Genomic DNA, 18,629 nt, shown 5'->3' on the forward strand with positions numbered 1-18,629 from the left:
TCACACAGCCAGCAAGAGATCAGGACAATATTCTTTGTTATGCCTACACTTCGGCCTGTTTAGCCAGTAAATGAATACACACCTGATCAAGAAAATGCAAATAGTTCTACAACATTCAGAGCTCCTGTTGTACCAAACACATAATGCCTCTTTTAAAGCTTCTCCTTTAGGTACTTTTTTTAAAAATCAGTTCTATGCACTAATTCCCATTAACTTGCTGGAAACAGTGTCTCAGGAAAGCTTCCCAAAATCCCCCTGAGCTGTGGCACTTCTGTTGTGGAAGAGCACAGCAGCAGCTCCAGGGCTCAGGTGCAGACACTCACTGCTTTAGAGTTTGCAATTCCTTGCAAAAGGAATCACTATTTTAGCACTCAGTAAAAGGTCAAGTTGGACTTTGGTCAAATCCTTTCATGACAAAATTTAGAAAGAAAGTAGATTTCCCTGAATTCTGGGAACAACTGCAGAGTTTTTAGAAGGCCCTCCAAGAAGATCTCCCAGTCTCCATTTTCAAAGGTGTCTCACTTGTCCCAGCAAACTGAGGAAATGACAGAGCCTGCTGTCACAGACTCTCCCATGAAGGGAATGGAATCCCTGCAGGTTCCCTTGCAAATGCTGCCCCTGTGGCTACAGACACCCTCTTTTCAGCTGAACATCTTGGCAGGAGCTTCACCAAACCAGTGGCATCCTAATGCTCTTTCTGTTTCTAAATCAGAAACTCAGTCACTAAGAAAGAGCAGGAAGACATACAAAAGCCAGCTTAGGTTATACCCTAATCTAAGTAGCAGGGAAACCTCTACTTACGGGCAAAGTGAGTCACGTAGTAGGCGGAAAAACAAACGCCATATGCAGCAAAAGCTGCAGTAGCAAGATGATGAATCATTGTAAAAATGCCGAGCAAGTTTGCTCCAAGAGTAGGAAAAAACAAGGCTCCTGTCAATGTGCACCTGCACGCTGACAAATGCCTCAAGCAGGAGGATGCTCCTGCTCTGAGCAAGCTCTAGGGCTGCTCTGACGCTCAGGCCTTCCGAGCAGCAAAGCAACCTTCTGATGTCACCACGACGACGTGGCAGCCATGCCCTGACATCACAAAGCAAAAGCTCTATGCTGCTCTGGGAATTTATGCAAAGCAATAACCAACTTTTCCTAAGGTTTGTTGCTTTCCCTAAGCAAACACAAAACAGCCTGGGAAGTTCTCTGTCACAAAGCAGCACAAATTCCCCTCATGGGCCAAACCCTATTATTTAGGGGATCCAAGAATAACCCCAAATTGCCCCAAGCATTTACAGCCTATACCCCAACTGAGCACTCAGATGGGACACAAGCAAAGGAACCCAGACCAAGAAATTGACCCCCAGCATTGCACATGTGGGAAACGACTCTCATTTTTAAAATTTTAAAGGTTTATTAAACCTTTTCAAAGGACTCCATAAGGAAAGATTGCAGCACTGGAGTCTCCGTGACTAGCAGCCACATGCTCATCTACAAAAAGGATGCTCTGCCTTTTATACCCTTAGCCCCTCCAAAAGTTTTGTCACTCAACTCCTTCTCTGCTGTCCATTGGTGGAGATTACTTTCTTGCACCTTCCTTGGAGGTCAGGTGTTGTTACACTGCGCCTCCTGGTCACAAGCCAGCCCTCCCCAAATGCCCTGATCACCAAGGCTATTACAAGGGGGAGGGGAAAGAGGACTATGGGAGGATATATTACAATACCATCACTACACATTTCAACATCCACATCATATCTACTTCTTAATTGTCAGAACCAACCATTACATTACTGATCTAGAACACACAGAACCAGGAGAAAAGCCACGGTTGCCATAACAGATGAAATCATTCCTAACAAATCTCCCCACGTATTTGCACGTTTCTTGGAAATGCCCAGGGCTGCGGTGCACGTACATCTCTGCCTTTATTCCCCTTTGGAAGCAGTCAAACTGGCAGCATCTACCCGCCAGCAGCAGCTGCTCCAGGCTGGGAACGCCACTGGTGGTGCCGATTTCCAGAGGCTTCTGTGTCCCGGGGGAAACCAAGGCAGGAGCGGGTTGAAGGGTGCTGGCGCTGCTGCTGCTGCTCTGTGCCAGAGAGCCCCGGCTGGGCAGGGCACGGTGCCCGCTGCGCTGCGGGCTCTTTCTCCTGCCAGAGCTGGGCATACCTGGGAACAAGGCAGGACGACTTGTGGAGAAACCAAGGGGTTTGTGGGGCTGCACTGCTCTGCACACACCCAGGACACCTGCAGCATGGAATTTTAACCCTCAAACAGGTAAACCAGAGGGAAACAGCTGGAAAAGATTTCATTTTGACCTTTCTTACCTGCTCAACAGAAGTCTTCAAAATCAACCTTACCAAGCAGGGCCTGATCCCTGCTGCCAGCTCAGGGTTAGAGAGGAGGCAATACTTGATTTCAGCACTGGGTGTGTGGGGAATCCTTTCCCTAACACCTGCACACCCAACAACCTCCCTTACTAGTTTGTATCCATGGAACTAAGGCATATTTAATACTTTGTTGAAACGCACAGGATAAATATTCCCCCAAATTATCTAATTTACTGATTGATACTTATTGATTTATTGATACTTATATAACTTCTCAGAATTTACTGATATGAGAATAGGAGTTTCCTGTACGTCCCTGGTGGTCATTGTCACAGGTTCAGGAGGAGACCCATGCACAAAACTGGGCTTGCAAGGCAAATTTATTCCATTAGTTGCTGTTGTAAATAATACATAACAAACCCTGGATTTCTAAAAATCTGCTGAGCAGAAGAAGGAGATGGAGCGTGGTGCTTGGCAGCAGGCGCAGGTAGGCAGTGCTCTTTCAGGACATCCCCTGGATCAAAACGGTGTGCATCTCATCCTTCTCACCCTTCCAGCCAAGAACCAGGCCTTCAATCTCCTGCTCAGGAGTGGAATTTTCCAACTTACAGAAACAGCTCACACATAGCTGGCTCGTGAGATGAGGCCAATGAATGGAGGGTTTAAAGCAACTGGAAGAGTTGAAATTTTTGCAAGATTTAGGTAGAGGGAAAGAGTATAGCAGGAAGAGTAGAAATAATAAGGGATAGTCAGTTTTTAGTAGATAAAGTAGTTAAGGCTAGGGTAATATATCACTTGCCTGTCTTTACTATGTTTAAAGAAGCAGGATGGGATGTGGATTTCTTTGTGACAAAGAGGAGGACCGTCGCCTGCACCTGGGCCCCGAAACTTCAGCTATAGCCAAGGGGTCTGAAAGCCTGCCAAGAGGTCATAAGTAAAGTGGTCAAATCGAGGAAGATGTCTTGGCTTTCATCAGAAGGAGACCATTCCCCACTTTAAAACCCACCAACCCCTTTGAAGTGAAAGACTGCACAAATGTGAAGCAACTTGGGACTCAATTGAAATACATTTCAATACAAAGTGGGGGAAGGCTGTGTTAGCTACTGAATATGTATTAGGTCTCTTGGGAATTATATGAATAAGTAAGGTTTCCTTAGATAAAGAGCCAGAACCAGTGATTCTTCGCACATGTCTTTAGGAGGCGACTCCTCGTGTGCCTGGCGCTGTAATAAACATACCACCTTCTACCTTTAACCAGTGGCGAGTTCTATTCCACACTTCATTTGGTGACCGCGGCAGGAACGCTTCTCTGCTCCAGCAACAACAACCGGGCTGTGGAGGTCCATGGGTGCTGCCAGGACATTCCTTTCCTGGAGGGACCTCTGCTCCTGGCTCTTCCTCATGGGGGACAGACCAGACTGCTGGGACTGTGGAGAAAGGGTCGGTGTAACTGTGTATAAAGTAACCCGTGGGGCGTACGCAGGGGAAGGGCTGTTCATAAGTCAAACAGAGATGTCCTGCACATGACATACGCCTGTACAGGTTGGGTTTGGGTCTGGCTGCCGGCAGAAAGGATTTGCTGTGTCAATAGGGACCTGCTAGCAATTCTGGGGGTGAATTAGCAAATCCTGTTTTATTGCTGCTATTTTTACTGTCTATTGTTATTGTGGTTGCTATTCGAGTGTGTGTATGTCTGAGAAAGATGATGTGGGTGGATGCTGCTGTGGTGTATGGTGTGTCTTGTGTTGAGAAAAGTGAACACTCTATCTCCTAATAAAGAGATTTCCCAGTGAGCTTGTGTGTGTGGACTTTCTAGTTGCAGGGGTCAGGATTCCCTGTGACACCTGGTGCTTGGGTACACAGGGGGGTTGTGGGGTTTGTCTCCCACATTGTGGTCACCTGTGGTCCCACATTTGGGACTGTATGGCTGTGTTTGGGGAGATTTTAGGATTTGGTTTGCAACAAGTTCAGCAATTAATGCAGAAAACTACAGGGTGGTGATTTATGTATGTTGAAGTAGGGTAGTTCCTTTCTACCGCCCCCCCCTCCTTCGGGGTTTAAAATCTCCTGCCACGAGTTGGACGCTCTCTTTCCTCTCCTGGATGACCTCTTTCCTCTCCTTTTGCACTGCAGATATGCCTGCAGATCAACCCAAAAGGAATGTTTGCCTTGCTTTAGCCAAGTCAGCAAGCTCAGGCACTATATGTTTGACCAATTTGAGCCCAGACAAACCCTTTGTGACCTGTTTGGTCGGTGTGCCAGTGCCAGCCAAGGAGTGGCCAATACCCAATGGTGACAAATATCGGTGTGAAGCTGCCAGTGAGACCAGTTCCATAACCAAATGGCATCTTTGGGCCCCTGATCTTTTAAAAGCATATTCTGAACCTCAAGATTTGGAATTCTTGGTTCACTGGTCATGGAATTTTGTGCTGCATTTCAGTACCAGGGAGATCCACAGTTAAATGTTACTCCCCATCATGCTGTGTACAGATAGTCAAGTTTGTGGTACAATTGTACTACCCCAGTGTCCCCTAAGGGTGAAAATGCTGATGAGTAGATGACCTAGATGAGACTCCACGACAACCACAGAAAGGATATTGGCTCATTTGTGGACATAGAGCTTGGCAGGGCATTCCCTCAAAAATAAAGGTGGCCCATGTAGCATTAGACAACTCACTGTGATAGCACCTATTGCTAAAAAAAGCCATCAAGAGAAAACATAGAAAAAAAAGATTTGTCCATCATTATAAAGAAAGCTGTCATAGCAGACCCAAGGGCCCTACAAAACGAGTTACATCAATTTTATTTCTACATCACCTTTCCTCAGGCGAGGCATTGAAACCATTGTACCGATTGGGGTGTTGTCTGAATAAAGAAGACAGTGATAGTTCCATTGCAATTAGTGACATGATGACTGATGTTAGTGCTGACAGACATGCAACCTTACAGAACAGAGCAGCAATTGATTTTCTTTTACTGGCCCAAGGACATGGTTGTGAGGAATGTGAAGGATTGTATTTTTATAAACCTGTCTGATCACTCTGAATACATCCACAAAAGCATAGAAAAGCTGAAAGATTTGAAAACTCAAATTCAAGAAGATGGTGGGTCATGGTTAAAAGATTTCTTCCAAGGATGGAGCTTTGCACCTTGGCTAAGGGAACCTTGTAAAATGGTCTCTATTGGGTGTTTTGGTAGTGACACTAGTAGTAATACCTTGCATGCTTCAGTGTGTGCAACAAATGATGGACAAAACTGTCAAAGAAGATTTTATCACACAAGAGAGAGAGGTAGGAAATAGATTCACAGAGAGTTCTCAAAGTCTCAGAGAGATGCTGGATGAAGGTATAGACATGGAGGAAGGTTTTGAATTAAGACCTCGGAAGACTTTTTCGAACCATGACTTGTAATTGCTATCAGATATGACTTATGCCATTTGAACAGTCTGGACTTTCACAGCATTAAAATTGCTGTGTTGTAATACAGCAAGGCTTAATGCAAGCAAAAAGGATGCTTTAAGTAATAAGCAGGTGCACTATAGAAAAGCTATGAAATGCAAGGTAGTTATTGAATGACAGGGCTACAAAAGTTTCTTTTTAGTTGTACCAAGAGGGTGAAAGACAGGGAAAGACACAGAAAAGAGGAGGAAAAAATTGGCATCATGCTACTGCTGGTATGCTCCTGGAGGAAAATCTGTTGGGTTTCTTAAGGTCCTAGCTTTCCAAAAACTAGGAAAACTGCACAGCAGCAGTAGCCCAATTGTGAATGGTTTTCTAGACTAGGCAAAGCTGGGATGTTTACAATGGATTCTGTCCTTGGTTCATTTTGCCTGCCCTCACCTGCAGAAAAAAGCACGATCAGCAGCAGAAGCTACATCAGTCAATTTTCTCAAAAAGCTGTGTTAAATTTGGGAGAGGAAAGGAAAACATATCAGACACTGTGGATTAATGACAAGATTCTAAAGAACGGTTCCAAAGCAAAGGGCAGCAGTTTCTCTCTGGGACACTCCTTGTGCTCCAAGGCAGCCGGGCTGCCCTGCCTGCCCAGGACCCTGCGCTCCGCGGGCTCTGCAGAGCTGCACAGTGGGGAGGAGGCAGCTTTGGGCACCTCAGCCCCTGGGCAGGAGTGGCTTCTTGCTCTGGAGGGCTGCCAGTGGGCAAGTGCAGGGTGCTGGCTGCTGTGAGCAAGTTCCCAAGTTAACACTGTAAGAGTTGTTAGGGTCAATCTGAAACTGTAACAAGGTATGTTATTTAAATTGTTGTTAAATGGTAAACCTTTAAGTTACCCCTTTCCCTCTTACCCTGTATTTGCATCCCTTTCCAGTGTGAACAAGTTCACAATTTAATACTGTTAGAGTTCTTAGTGTTAATCCAAAACTGTAACAAGTTGTGTTATTTTAATTGTTGTTAAACCTTTTCCTTACCCCTTTCAGCCTTACCCTGTATCCCTTTCTGTCCTACTCTGTATTTGTACCCCTTTCCGGCTTATCCCAGATTTGTTTCCCTTTCCCTCGGAAACCCTTCCCCTGCTTGCAGAAGGATTTGCACGCAGGCTGAATTTTATTGAGAGGCTGATGGTACTGTATGAACCCTCTCAAAAGCAACAAACCAGCACATAAACTGACTTTAACCCAGCAGAAATCGCACAAAATCACGCACCAGTGACCAGAGCCTGATCCCGTCCTGCCGCCATAATTGAAATAGCACTCAGCTTGCATGACATCCCTAAGGTACGAGCCAACATTGCCTTCCTAAGGACTCCCATGAGGACAGAAGCCCCAGCTCTGCCGAGAGACAAAGCTGCACTCCTCCTCCTCAATGCTCTCCTGTGGGAGCAGTGGCGGTGGGTGCAACCACTCTGGTTTCCTACCCAGAGCATTCTTTAATAAAGGCCAGGTCTCCTGGCCCTGTTTATCACACTGGCCTTCTGCTCTTGGCCCTGGCCTGGCCTTGCAGGGCTAATCCTGTTCCCTGTCTCAAATGTGCTAAAGACAGACTTGTTTGTTTCCAGCTCTGCACAGCATTGATTTGCACCACAAAATACTGAAGGACTAAGGCCTGAACAACACACCCTGACTGAAGCCTCAACAACAGGACCTGAGCCAAAGTTGCCCTGCAGATGACCTCTCCAACCAAATGTTCTATGGATCTGCTCCTTTACCAAGTATTACTATCAAAAGGATCGATGCATTCATTCCCTGGTGAAACATGTCTTTACCGTTTGGCATTAGGAAAATGGACAAGGCCACACCTGGCCTTGGCTCCTCCTTAAGCCCTGGGCAGGCTCAGGGAGAAAACCAAGAGGAGAATGAAACCAACTGTCCCCCAGCAGAAGCTCTGGCACATTGCTCGTCCAGCACTATCAAAGCCGGGCTACTCTCACAGCACGGTCGGAAGCCTCGAGGCTGGCAAAGGTGGAGGCACCGCAGGATTTCCCGGTTCCCGGCCGTGGTTCTGCAGGGCTTGGCTGGGACAGCTTCCCCCAGCTGATGTGCAGCCCTGGATGAAGGGGAAAGGATTGGGCTACCTGGTGATGTATCTTCCTTAATCACCAGAGGCAACCTTTTGTAATAATGCTGAGGTGCATTGCTTAGCTTATCATTTCCTGACCCTTTCTTGCACTTTTGCATTACAGTAAATTACACTGTTCCTTCAGCTGGTGTTTGTGTCTGCATCTCTGAAACTCCCCACCAGCAAAACAAACACACAGCAAGGTTTGCAGGAGCCCTGCCTCTCTGCCAGCCCATCTCTTGCCAAACACCCCTGGGGGCTGTCTCCACAAATGAAATTCCCACTTTGCAACTTGCTTTTCTGCAGGCAGGTGAGAAAAGGAGTCACCCCCAGCTCTGGACACCTCCAGTAATCAACGGCTTTCAGCAGTCACAACCCTGAAATATCAACCTTCTTTCTTAACCTGCCCATAGGGAGATCCCAACAAGAGGTTTTTTATCCGAGGATATCCACAGAAGAGCTTGAGGAGGGAGCAGTTTGAAACACAACTCCTGCAGATTTTAAACCTGCCTTTATCAAATGAGCTCACACCAACCTGTCCCAAAGGGAAAGCAGGCCGGAAAGAGAAGCTCCTCTCCCACAACAGCAACCTCTGTGCTTCCTTCTGTTCCAGCTGGAGAGTGGAGGCCATGAGGTATACCTCACTTTGGGAAGGAGCCATGGGAATTGGCCTGATCTGGGAGAGCAGCAAAAGGAATTCCCCAATTGCAGGAAAAGAATCTCTGGAAGTGATAGATGATGACAATATTTCTGCAGAAAGGCAAAAAAAGAATAATTGAAGCATTTCCAAAAGTCCCCAGACTGAAATTTGTTTGCCAATACGACAACCCCAAAGTCTCTGTGGTGTGTCAGGCAGCTCAGCAATGAACCTGCAAGGCTTGGATAAACATCATTGGTGTCTGTCCCCAAGAGCACAAGCACCTCCCAACAAAGACTTCAAGACTAAGGGATAAGGCTTCCCCATTCAGTTCTCCACTCCATTGCAGTCTCTCTCCATTGCAGTCTCTCTCCATTGCAAGATTTCCTTTGTCAGTCTACAGTGACAAGAGTTGGCTGCAGGAGGCATTTGCATGGAACTCTCCACAGATGGGGGGAAGAAAAAGAAGAGGTGATTCCTGAGGAAAGAAAAAGGCAACGCTTTTTGGGAAGACACCAGTGTGAATTCATAACAAGGCCAGAAATCTCTTGAATAAAGCAACATTCATCCATGGGGCAGCGCTTTAGCTTTGATATCAGTGCTGACAAAATTGCTGCCCCTTCCTGCTGTAGCTGACTCCAAATCATGAGAAATGTGTCCACTCTGCCAAAGACAGGCAGACATGGTGAGATAAAACCAGCTAGTCTGGTGGAAAGGAGACAAAATGAATGTTTTCTAATCCCCCCTTTTCATCCTTTCCCCAGCCAAGGCAGAGCAATGTCCCTCCTCTCTGTCACTGATGGTGACCCAGGCATGGGATGCAGCATAGGGACAGAGCCCATCACTGCTCCCAGGGCCCTGCCCTGCCCTTCCCTGCCAGCCTTGTCCTTCCCTATCCTGCCGTAACCTGCTGTGCCATCCCGTGCCGTGCCGAGCCCAGTCAGTGGTCACGCATTTCAGGAATGACACTCCCCTGTGCCGCCCGCTGGCATAATGAACATACCACTTTCTAGCTTTGACTAGTTAGAGAGTCTTTGTCTGTGATTTTCAGCTTTAACAATTCAGGAAGCTTTTGTTTTCCCTGACAGAAGTACAGTTGCTGCCAAGGGAAACACACCCAAAGACACATAGTGACCCAGCCTTCCCTTTGCTTCCTTTTTCCTTCCCTCACTGCTACACAGCGCTCTCCTACCAGCACCTCAGTGCTGCCTCACCTGAGGATCTAGAGCTGCCTCCAGGCCCTTCCAGGCTAAGTGCAAGTGCTCAGGACTCTGAGGTTTCCTAGCTCCTCCCAAGAAGGTGTTTGCCTCATCTGGACTTCTTGGTGTTTCACTGGAGGAACCAGGAACAGGCAAATTTCATCTTCACCAAGAGTTCATCATTCTGCTCGTTCCCATGGACATTAAATGCCACCCTGAGCTCATCGTTCCTCTGGCTCCATAGACCATCACAACCCTTCCATGGCCTCTCTGGAGAGGAGCAGCTGCACATCTTCAGAGCAGCAGTTGCCAGCCTGCAGCCCATCAGGTAGGGAAAGAGTTTCTACCCTTGCTTTCCAAGCAGGTCCTGGTGAATGAACCTTTAAAGAGTTTTCCTGCAGTGCTCTAGCATGGGTAGATCTGAAGTGAGAATCAGGTAGAAAGTGTCAAGTCGCCTAGGAAGGGGGACCTCGAAAACAGAAAGATTCTCTGCCTGCTTTTCCTCTCCTTGCTGCAGATTTGGAGGGTGTTCTGGGCATTTTCCAGACAGCCTCTCAGTAGGGGTACAAGGGCAAGGTGAAAGATACTGCCCAACAAGTGGTCACGTTAGGTGTATTCTCCCCTTTTTCTGAATGAAGCCAGACTAGGATGGTGATAGGATATCGCAGATGTTTAAGACTGTCTGCCGTGGAAATCAAGCTGTGCCATTGAAATGAGCTCTGTGTGCCCCACAACAGCTGCAGCTGCAGAATATGGCCTCACCCGTAAGATTGTTTTTTGAATAAACTCAGAGTACAAGTTTAGCATGCATGTCTGCAGATCTGGGCTCTTCCTGGGTGATTCCACTTTCTTTGGTCTTTTGGAATGAGAAACCAAACGTTTCCCAAATCTCAAAGCTGCTGGGAAAGGACAATGCAAAAGGCTGTGATTATAAGGTGTTCATGTGTGTCTGTGTGTGTGTCCATATCAGATTTATAATCTATGCTTTAATCTATGTTCATGTCAATTAGGAGAAATATTTTTAAGAGGAAGAACTCACTCTTCCAATCCCCTGGGAAATCTGAATACATTTCGGGAACTGAGCTTGCTGTGTGCTTGCTGTGATGTTTGATCCAAGGCAGCACTAGAGCTCTGCATCTCAAAGACACATTGTGGAGCCTGACCAATGTGTTTGGAGTCTTGCAGCCACCACAGACACTTCAGTCCCCAGCACTCCAGCTGGCAGTGCAGGTTTGGCAGCATGGACAGCTCCCAGCTGGCTGTGGAATACTCCTGGGCAAGAGGAATTGCCAACGCGGGATCTGGACATGGAGTTTGAGATGCTGGAGGAGATGTTTGCTCCCTCTGCTCAGGTAACTGCATTGGAAAGGGAAGAAAGGGGCTGGACTGAGAGCTTGTGAATGTTGTTGCATGGCTGAGAAGCAAAAGCTTCTTGAGTTCAGCTGTGAATGGATAGGGAAGGCTTTGCTTGGTAAAGCAAGACTTCCTAAAGAAGAGGGAATGAAAATGTGTCCCCCCTGAGGAAGGATGAAAAGGTGTGAGCCTGTGTGCTCCATTTCCTAGGAAGTATCCCCGGTGCAGGGGCATCTGTGGTGAGGAAGTGGAAGCTTTGTAGATTCTAAGATGCTTTGTTTGATGGGAAGGAAGAGAAGAGTGTTTGGAGAACTGGCACTGAAAGCCAAGCATCCTGTGCAGGGAGGGGCATGCCAGAGGTGCTTCTGTTCCAGCAGCAGATGTGGGCTGTGCCTCTTTTGGGTGGGAAGGCCAAGGCAAAGCAAGGGCTGGGCTGCAGCTGCTGCTGCTGTGTGAGCCCTGCCGTGCGTGTAGGCGCTCCCAGAGCCATGGCTGGGGCTGGGCTGGAGCTGCAGCTTTCTTGTCCTCTCAGTGAGCTGGTGCCTGCAGTGCAGTTTCCTTCTGGGAAATCCTCAGCTGGGCAAACTGGCCAGTCTTGCTGTCCATGTTGCAGAGATCAGTCCCCTTGCTCTTGGGCATCTCTGTGGGAAGAGATGTGTGTTCCCACACTGTCCCTGCCAAGCTGCAGCCTGGATGAGACTGCTGTGCTCTAGGCTGTGGAGGGAGGAGCACATCCCTGTGCCAGGAGCTGGCAGGACTCCTTCCTTAGCAGCCATTCCATGTGTTCAGTGTCACCCCCCACATTCAACATTGTCAGCTTTGACAGCTTTTGAACTGGGTTTGAGAAGTCAAATCTTTCTGACTGTTGAAGGGCTTTGGGGGCCAGAGTTCTTGTTCGGAACAAGGGATTAAGTGTGTGAGCCATGGAGTTGTTGGACCGGGTATTTTGTGTAAGTAGTGAGAAGGGTCTTTCCCTTTCTCTTTCTCTTTCTCTTTCTCTTTCTCTTTCTCTTTCTCTTTCTCTTTCTCTTTCTCTTTCTCTTTCTCTTTCTCTTTCTCTTTCTCTTTCTCTTTCTCTTTCAAGGAGAATATCCCAAGTCTTCAGGAGGGGAGCCTGTGGACAGAGCTGCAGCAGAGGGAGCTTTGCCTGGCACTGAGAGCTGCGGGAACAATTCCCAAGAGCCCGAGGAGCTTGGTAAGGACAGAGCCCCCTTTGGTTTAGAGAGGTGTGAGATGGCTGCTCTGAGCCTGCCTCTGGCAGGAAGGGAGATGAGAAGGGTTGCGTTCCTGTCTGCAGGCTTGGTGCTTCCTGCTGCCTTTAGTTCAAATCCTGCACTGGCACAACCTGCCTGAGCCCTGCCCTGCACGCTTCTCCAGAGGCTCTGACACGGAGTCCTCTGCTGTGGCAAGAGAGCAGGGAATAAACCTGACCTTGTAGGACTTGTGTCACCAAGCCGGGTGTCCCAGCTTTGTGCTGATGTCCATGGATAGGTTTGCTGCAGGGTGTCAGTGCTCTGGAGGCAACACGGAGCGACTCTTGAAGCTAGAGAGAAAAAGCCCAGCAAAAAGTCAGTGTAGAAGTCCGAGCTTTTTGTCTTCTGTGTCTCCATCCTGCTGTTTCACATCCTCTGGTAAGGGTTTACTACGTCCTCCTTAAATATAGCACGGTATTCCCTAATTGTTTTCTGGTGCTCTGGTTTGTGTCAGGGTTATCATATCACTTGGACAGGTGGGTCAGTGGATGGCCTTAAATTGGTTTTAGTTACATAAAAGCCTTTTTTTCTCCTTATGTTTTGCTAAGGTCTAGAACACAATACATTCATCACACAATTGTCTCCATAAGTGATACATAGATATTATATTCATTACACTACTTTTTCTATGAGCAACAAAGTGCACACTTAAGCTGATAGATTCTATGATATTAACAAGCAGCTAAAAAAAGTTGTAACTTATGCGATTTCTAAATATTTATAATCTATAACAACTTGCATAAGCTAATACATAAATGCCAAAGCCAATATTTTCTGGGCATTTGTCACACAGTTCCTCATCCCAGAGCTGGTGGTTGTTTTGGAGGAGCTGCTGCTCACTGCAGAGGGCAGGCTGTAGATGACAGGGAACGGTGCTAGTTCATAACTCAGCTCCCAGCACCTTCAGCTTCAGCCATTTCAGTGAGGACTGAGGTCTCTCTGTCAGCACAGAGAAAGAACAAGGCTGGGCTTCTTTGTGCCAGCTGGGACTGTCTGTGTTTCAAGCTCTCCTGGGGGTCCTTTGCACTGCAAGTGCTTTGAGTTTATTAGGATAGTTCAAAACTTCAGAAGTTTTGAACACTTGGAAGGATTCCAGCTCTTTGAAGAGCAGGCTTCAAAGTGCCAAGTGAGAGTCTGCCTTTCCAGCCATCTTTTACAGTCTTTGATGGAAGGACAGTTACTTCCAAAGGGAATGATGCACAGAGGCCAATATTGACCCAGTGTTCCCTTTGCTTCCCAGACACCCACCTGATCTACCTTGCCAGGAGGGCTGCCCTGAGTGGGAAGATGATCAAGGGAGAACCTGTGACCATTGGGCAGGGGAAATCTCTCTCTGGATACACAGATGTATAGATTTCTCTACTTCAATTGATATATCCATATAGTTAAATTTATAGTTTTATAGAGGGGTATCTATATGAGCATATATATACACCCATATAGTTAAATTGATATATATAATTATAGATAGGATAGTAATATATTTGTATGGATGTAGTTCCATTTATAGATTTGGAGATTTACATTTTTATATTTCTAGAGTAGCATTTACATGCCTACATTTAGACATCTACATTTACATGCCTACATTTACATGCCTACATTTACATGCCTACATTTAGATGCTTAGATATCGATCTAGAAATGGCACTGTTATTTCCTTAGGGGTATGTGGAAGTTTAGATGCAGAGATTGAGCTGTGTAGGCCTAGGCTGCATTTTTACCGCTTTCCTCCCTCGGCTGCCTTTCTCACCTCTTGCTTTTCCTCCTGTGCCCCTGGGTCCCCTCTCCCTGTGCTGGCTCCGAGCTGGTGTCCAGGCCGGGCGGAGCAGCACTTCCAGCCCCGGCTGTCCCTGGAGTGCTGGGAGCTGCCGCTGGCCCCAGGCACTGTGCCCTGAGGAGCTGCTGGAGGACGGGGAGACAGAGGGGGCTGAGGGCGCTCAAGGGACGGGGACCCTGAGCTGCTGCTGGGGCTGAGGGCTGTGGGGCAGCCGAGGCCGATGGTGGGACTGAGGTGCCAGGGAAGTGGCACAGGCTGAGGGGCTGGCGGGTCTCGGGGGACAGGATGGGTCACAAGGGACTGAGGGGGGTGAGAGGACTGCGAGGGGCTGAAGGAACTGAAGGGGGCTGGGGGTTCAGCGAGAGCATGGCGGGGCTGAGGGGATGGAGGGGCCAGCAGGGAGCACAGAGGGCTCCGGGACTGCAGCTCTGCCAGGCCCTGGAACCAATTCCAGAGCCTCCACTTTGGCCGCAGCTGCAAGGAAGACCTTGAGGATAGCCGGAGACTGACGGGAGGCAGCAGGGAGAAGCTGGAGGCCAGCAGCAAGAGCAGTGAGCGGGGACCTGCTGCTGCCAGCCCGGAGAGAGCCCGGCTGAGGCCACAGGCCCGGGCAGGCAGGGTGGGGCTGAGGGTGGCGTGGGCTGTGGCCGTGGGCACTGCCCGGCGGGGCAGGAGCGGGCCCTGCCCGTGCTGGGGCTGCTCAGCGCAGCTGCCCCGGCCGGCACAGGGGCTGTCCTTGGGCAAGGCAGCTGTGCCGGCAGGGCCGGGAGCTGTGCCGGCTGTGCCGGGCTGCCGGGGCTGCGCCACGGTCCCGCCGCGGCTGCGCTCACCACAGCCTGGCCCGCTCGGCTGCTTTCTCTTTCTGACCCTCCTGGGGAGGCTCTGAGATTTCCTCTGCCCTGATGGAAGTGCAGCTGCTGCCCAGGGAAACGTCCCCATACTCACTCAGTGTTCCCTTTGCCTGATGTCCCATCTGCTGTCCCTGTCCAGGAGAGCTGCTGTGCACGGGAGGAGGAGAGCGAGGGAGAGGCTTTGAAGATGGGGCAGATGGGATCCCTCTGCTTGGAGTGCTGTTTAAAGATACACGGACTTGCATGTGAACTGGGATTATGAGATGGATGTGTGCATATGTAGCCTGCTATTTGTACAGGCATGTTTCTGTGGATATGGTGTTAGATTTATGAATGTACTATGTATATATGTACGTATAGATACCTGCATACATACAGATTTGCAGTCACATATTTGTGTCTATGTGTATCTAGTTCTTTTAATGTATTGCAATATCTGTGTTTAGATTTCCATATGTATACAGTAGTGTAGGTATCTATTTGAATTGATGTAACTTTTGTCATATGTCTTTTTAAATAGGTATCTTGGTATTTGTATCTGTATATATGTCTGGTTTTATATTTTTAGATGCATATTGATCTATTTCTCTATTTATTATATTCACATATATATACTGATTTATAGCTGTACAGTTGCATTGATGCAGCTGTACAGATATTTAGATTGGTACTGCTTTTTGTCTATTTAAAGATAGGTTTGTTTTAGGTATCTGTTTCTTGAATGTGATAGATAACATTTAATCTATATTCACATCTGTATGTTGTGGTACTGTATATGTATTCAGTTCTATTTAAATGTGTATGGAGTTGTATCACGGTGCAATTCTATTTGTTGAATACTTGGTATTACAGAGTGATACGGATATTTTTTGTATTTCTACATGGGCTGTATGCTTGTCGTAATACGCAAGAAATTAAGTTGTTAATTTTCCCTTGATCTCTGTGTATAGTGAGTGTTTGTAGAGGTTTCCAATAAATTAGGTTTTGTTAGTGGAAGTTGTTATTTGTATGTTTTTAAATAGTGTGGTGTAACAGTTAAGTAACTTACTTTTTTAACTTTAACTAAGATCTGTATAGTTCTGTGTTGTCAGCGTTGGTGTAGCAATTTGTAAGAAATGCCATTTGTCAGCTGAGATGGATGTGTTGTAATTTGTGCTACCCAAAGCCATGAGCAGATTGAAATGCCAGAGGATTTTGGCCATGAAAATCTCCAGCCATGGGCAGCACAAGCCCCACCTGCACTCAGGCTGGGCAAGGGAAGCGCAGATTTGGGAAGGCAGCAGAGCCACACGTTGGCTCAGAACTCGCTGCTAAGGCCTGCTGGCTTAGAAAAAGATCAAGGATACATTTTATATATTCTATTTATTACAGTACATATATTAAAATATATATGATGTAGTATATTGTAGAAATCCTTAAAATCAGAGTGTTTTGGGAAATCTGCTCCTCCGTGAGGAGGATTTGTAGCCTAGAGGAACATAAAAATAAAAAGAAGACCATGGGCAGTGCCACTGCCGTAGGCCCAGGCTGTTAAAAGGAGGAATGGATGGTCCCCTTGGCCGTCTGTAGCTGACAGCCTTGTAAGTAATAAGTAGCAACTCTAGGGGCTCCTGGGCAAGGAGATGGGAAACCATCTTTCTAAAACAAAATGGGATGTCTTTTACCAGCTTGAGACAATTTTAGGATAAAGGACATTCAGACACCTCAAAACATGAACTGAAAGACTTACTATCAGGGTAAAAGTGAACACTCAAAATATAGACCTGCAGTCACCTTTTACCTTTGATTTCTGGGACCAGATAAAGTGGAAAATTTACAATCTAGTGTTTCTCAAAAAGGAAGAGACTTTGGTCAAACTAATGCCTGACTCCAGAGCTTTAATGGAAAGCTTTGAACAGAATGATTGTAACAGAGACTTTCTCGAACAACAAAACAGAGCACCTGGTTCTGAGACTTTAATTCCCAGTGGTGCTGGACCATCATCATCCTCTAGGGGAATCTTGGGTTTTGTTCAGGGTTCTTTCCCTTCTCCTGGCGAGTCCGGGCTTTTTTCAGGCAGTGTGGACAGAATCCGGAACTCTGGAAAGGGGGAATCAGATCAGCTTCCAGCTTCGGTCATGTCCTCTGTTTTTTCCCGGATTCCCTCTGTCACTGGTGCTGAGACAGGCTGTCCTCCCACTCCTCCGCAAAATCATCCAGACCAGGAATTCCCAGTAAAGCGTTCAGGATTTTTGTTGCATTCCAAGAATTTGGGGGATTCAGGGAACGTTTTCTGGGGATGCTGGGAATCGAATGGGTCAGGGAGATGAGAATTTGGGGAAGCTTTGCAAAGCAGGAGCTGCTGTTTCTGTGCCCTGCTCCTCTTACGAACAAGATGAGGCCGGATCTTGTTCAGAAGTTCTGCAGGCGGGGTCTGCCAAGGGGGACTCTGGATCTGCTCTGCCTGGCCGAGGGGCTGCAGGGTCACTCCTGCCACAGTTTCCCCTTCCCAGGAAGTCACCTCCTCAGATTGGGCTCAGCCAGGCAGTTTGCTTTGCAGCTCTGACGACTCTTTTTATAGAGATTCCTGCCTGTCTCTTCCAGGATTTTCACCACTTTTGGCTCCCCAGCCCCGGTTACAGAAGGTGGGGGGGCTTTGGATTTGGCTCTGTCTGCAGGGGAGCGGGCAGGGGGATGGACAGAGGCAGCGGGCGGCAGCCAGGGCTTGAGCAGGGCAGGGATGGCTCTGCCCAGAGAGACGGATGAGGTGGAGGTGGGAGAGCTCAGGAACATTGCTGTGGAAACACAGACAGTTCATTTAGAAGCCTTGAAGCCTGTCTCATTCTCTGCTAGGGTGGGGGGAGAAAGCATGCTGAGATCGCAGCTCAGACCTTAGAGGTTTCCAGCTGTATCCCTGGGGACGAGGATCCCATGTGGAACCTGTAACAGTCCATTGGAAATTGTCACAAATACAAACTTGGGATCTGCAGCTGGAGAGCAGCCCACTTTTTATGAATCTATAAAGATCCAATGTAGTGAATCCAGATGTGAGTTAGCAGGCGCTGGCTTTCTTCCTGTCACCAAGAACTTGGAGCTTTCCTTCCCAGCCCTTCCTGTCAGGGCTCCTGGGAAAGTTTGTTGCTGCGGCAGCAAGAACTTGGAGCTTCTTGGCAGGGTTCCTGGGACAGCTGATTGCTGTGACAACACTACCTGTTCCTCTGGATCAGATACGGGAGTGATGAAAGGGAAAAACAAAACACAGTCTGAATCAGTGGTAAACCTTCCATGTCAGCTACCTAACTGCTCTAATATTATTCAAAATTTAGGAAAAAGTTTGGATTCAAATAAACAACTCCTTGCCTTACTTGTAATATATGGTCATTATGATGCAAATCCATGGTACAAAACTCTTTCTCACCATGATATCAAACAACTTCTAGGAACGTAAAAACTTCATTATAACTTTATCTGATCAGCCTCCAACTGTAACACAGATGCTAAGAGCTTGCAGTAAGCTCATCTCTCCACAACATCTTGCTAATGTGCAAGTCAGTGCTTTTGGAAAGCAGATTGCAGAATCTCAAGAAAAGTTAGGAAAAACATTTCTTGAGAAATTTTTGGGAAAGGTTTTGGGAGAGAATTTGGGACAAAAATTGGAAAAGCTTGAAAAGGCCCTTGAAGCATAAACAAAAATGTTTTCATAATCTGTTGGCACTGTACAGTTGGACTCTGATAAAAAGTGTTGTTGCT

This window comes from Fringilla coelebs, assembly GCF_963513975.1.
Source record: "Fringilla coelebs genome assembly, chromosome: Z".
In the NCBI taxonomy this organism is placed as follows: domain Eukaryota; kingdom Metazoa; phylum Chordata; class Aves; order Passeriformes; family Fringillidae; genus Fringilla; species Fringilla coelebs.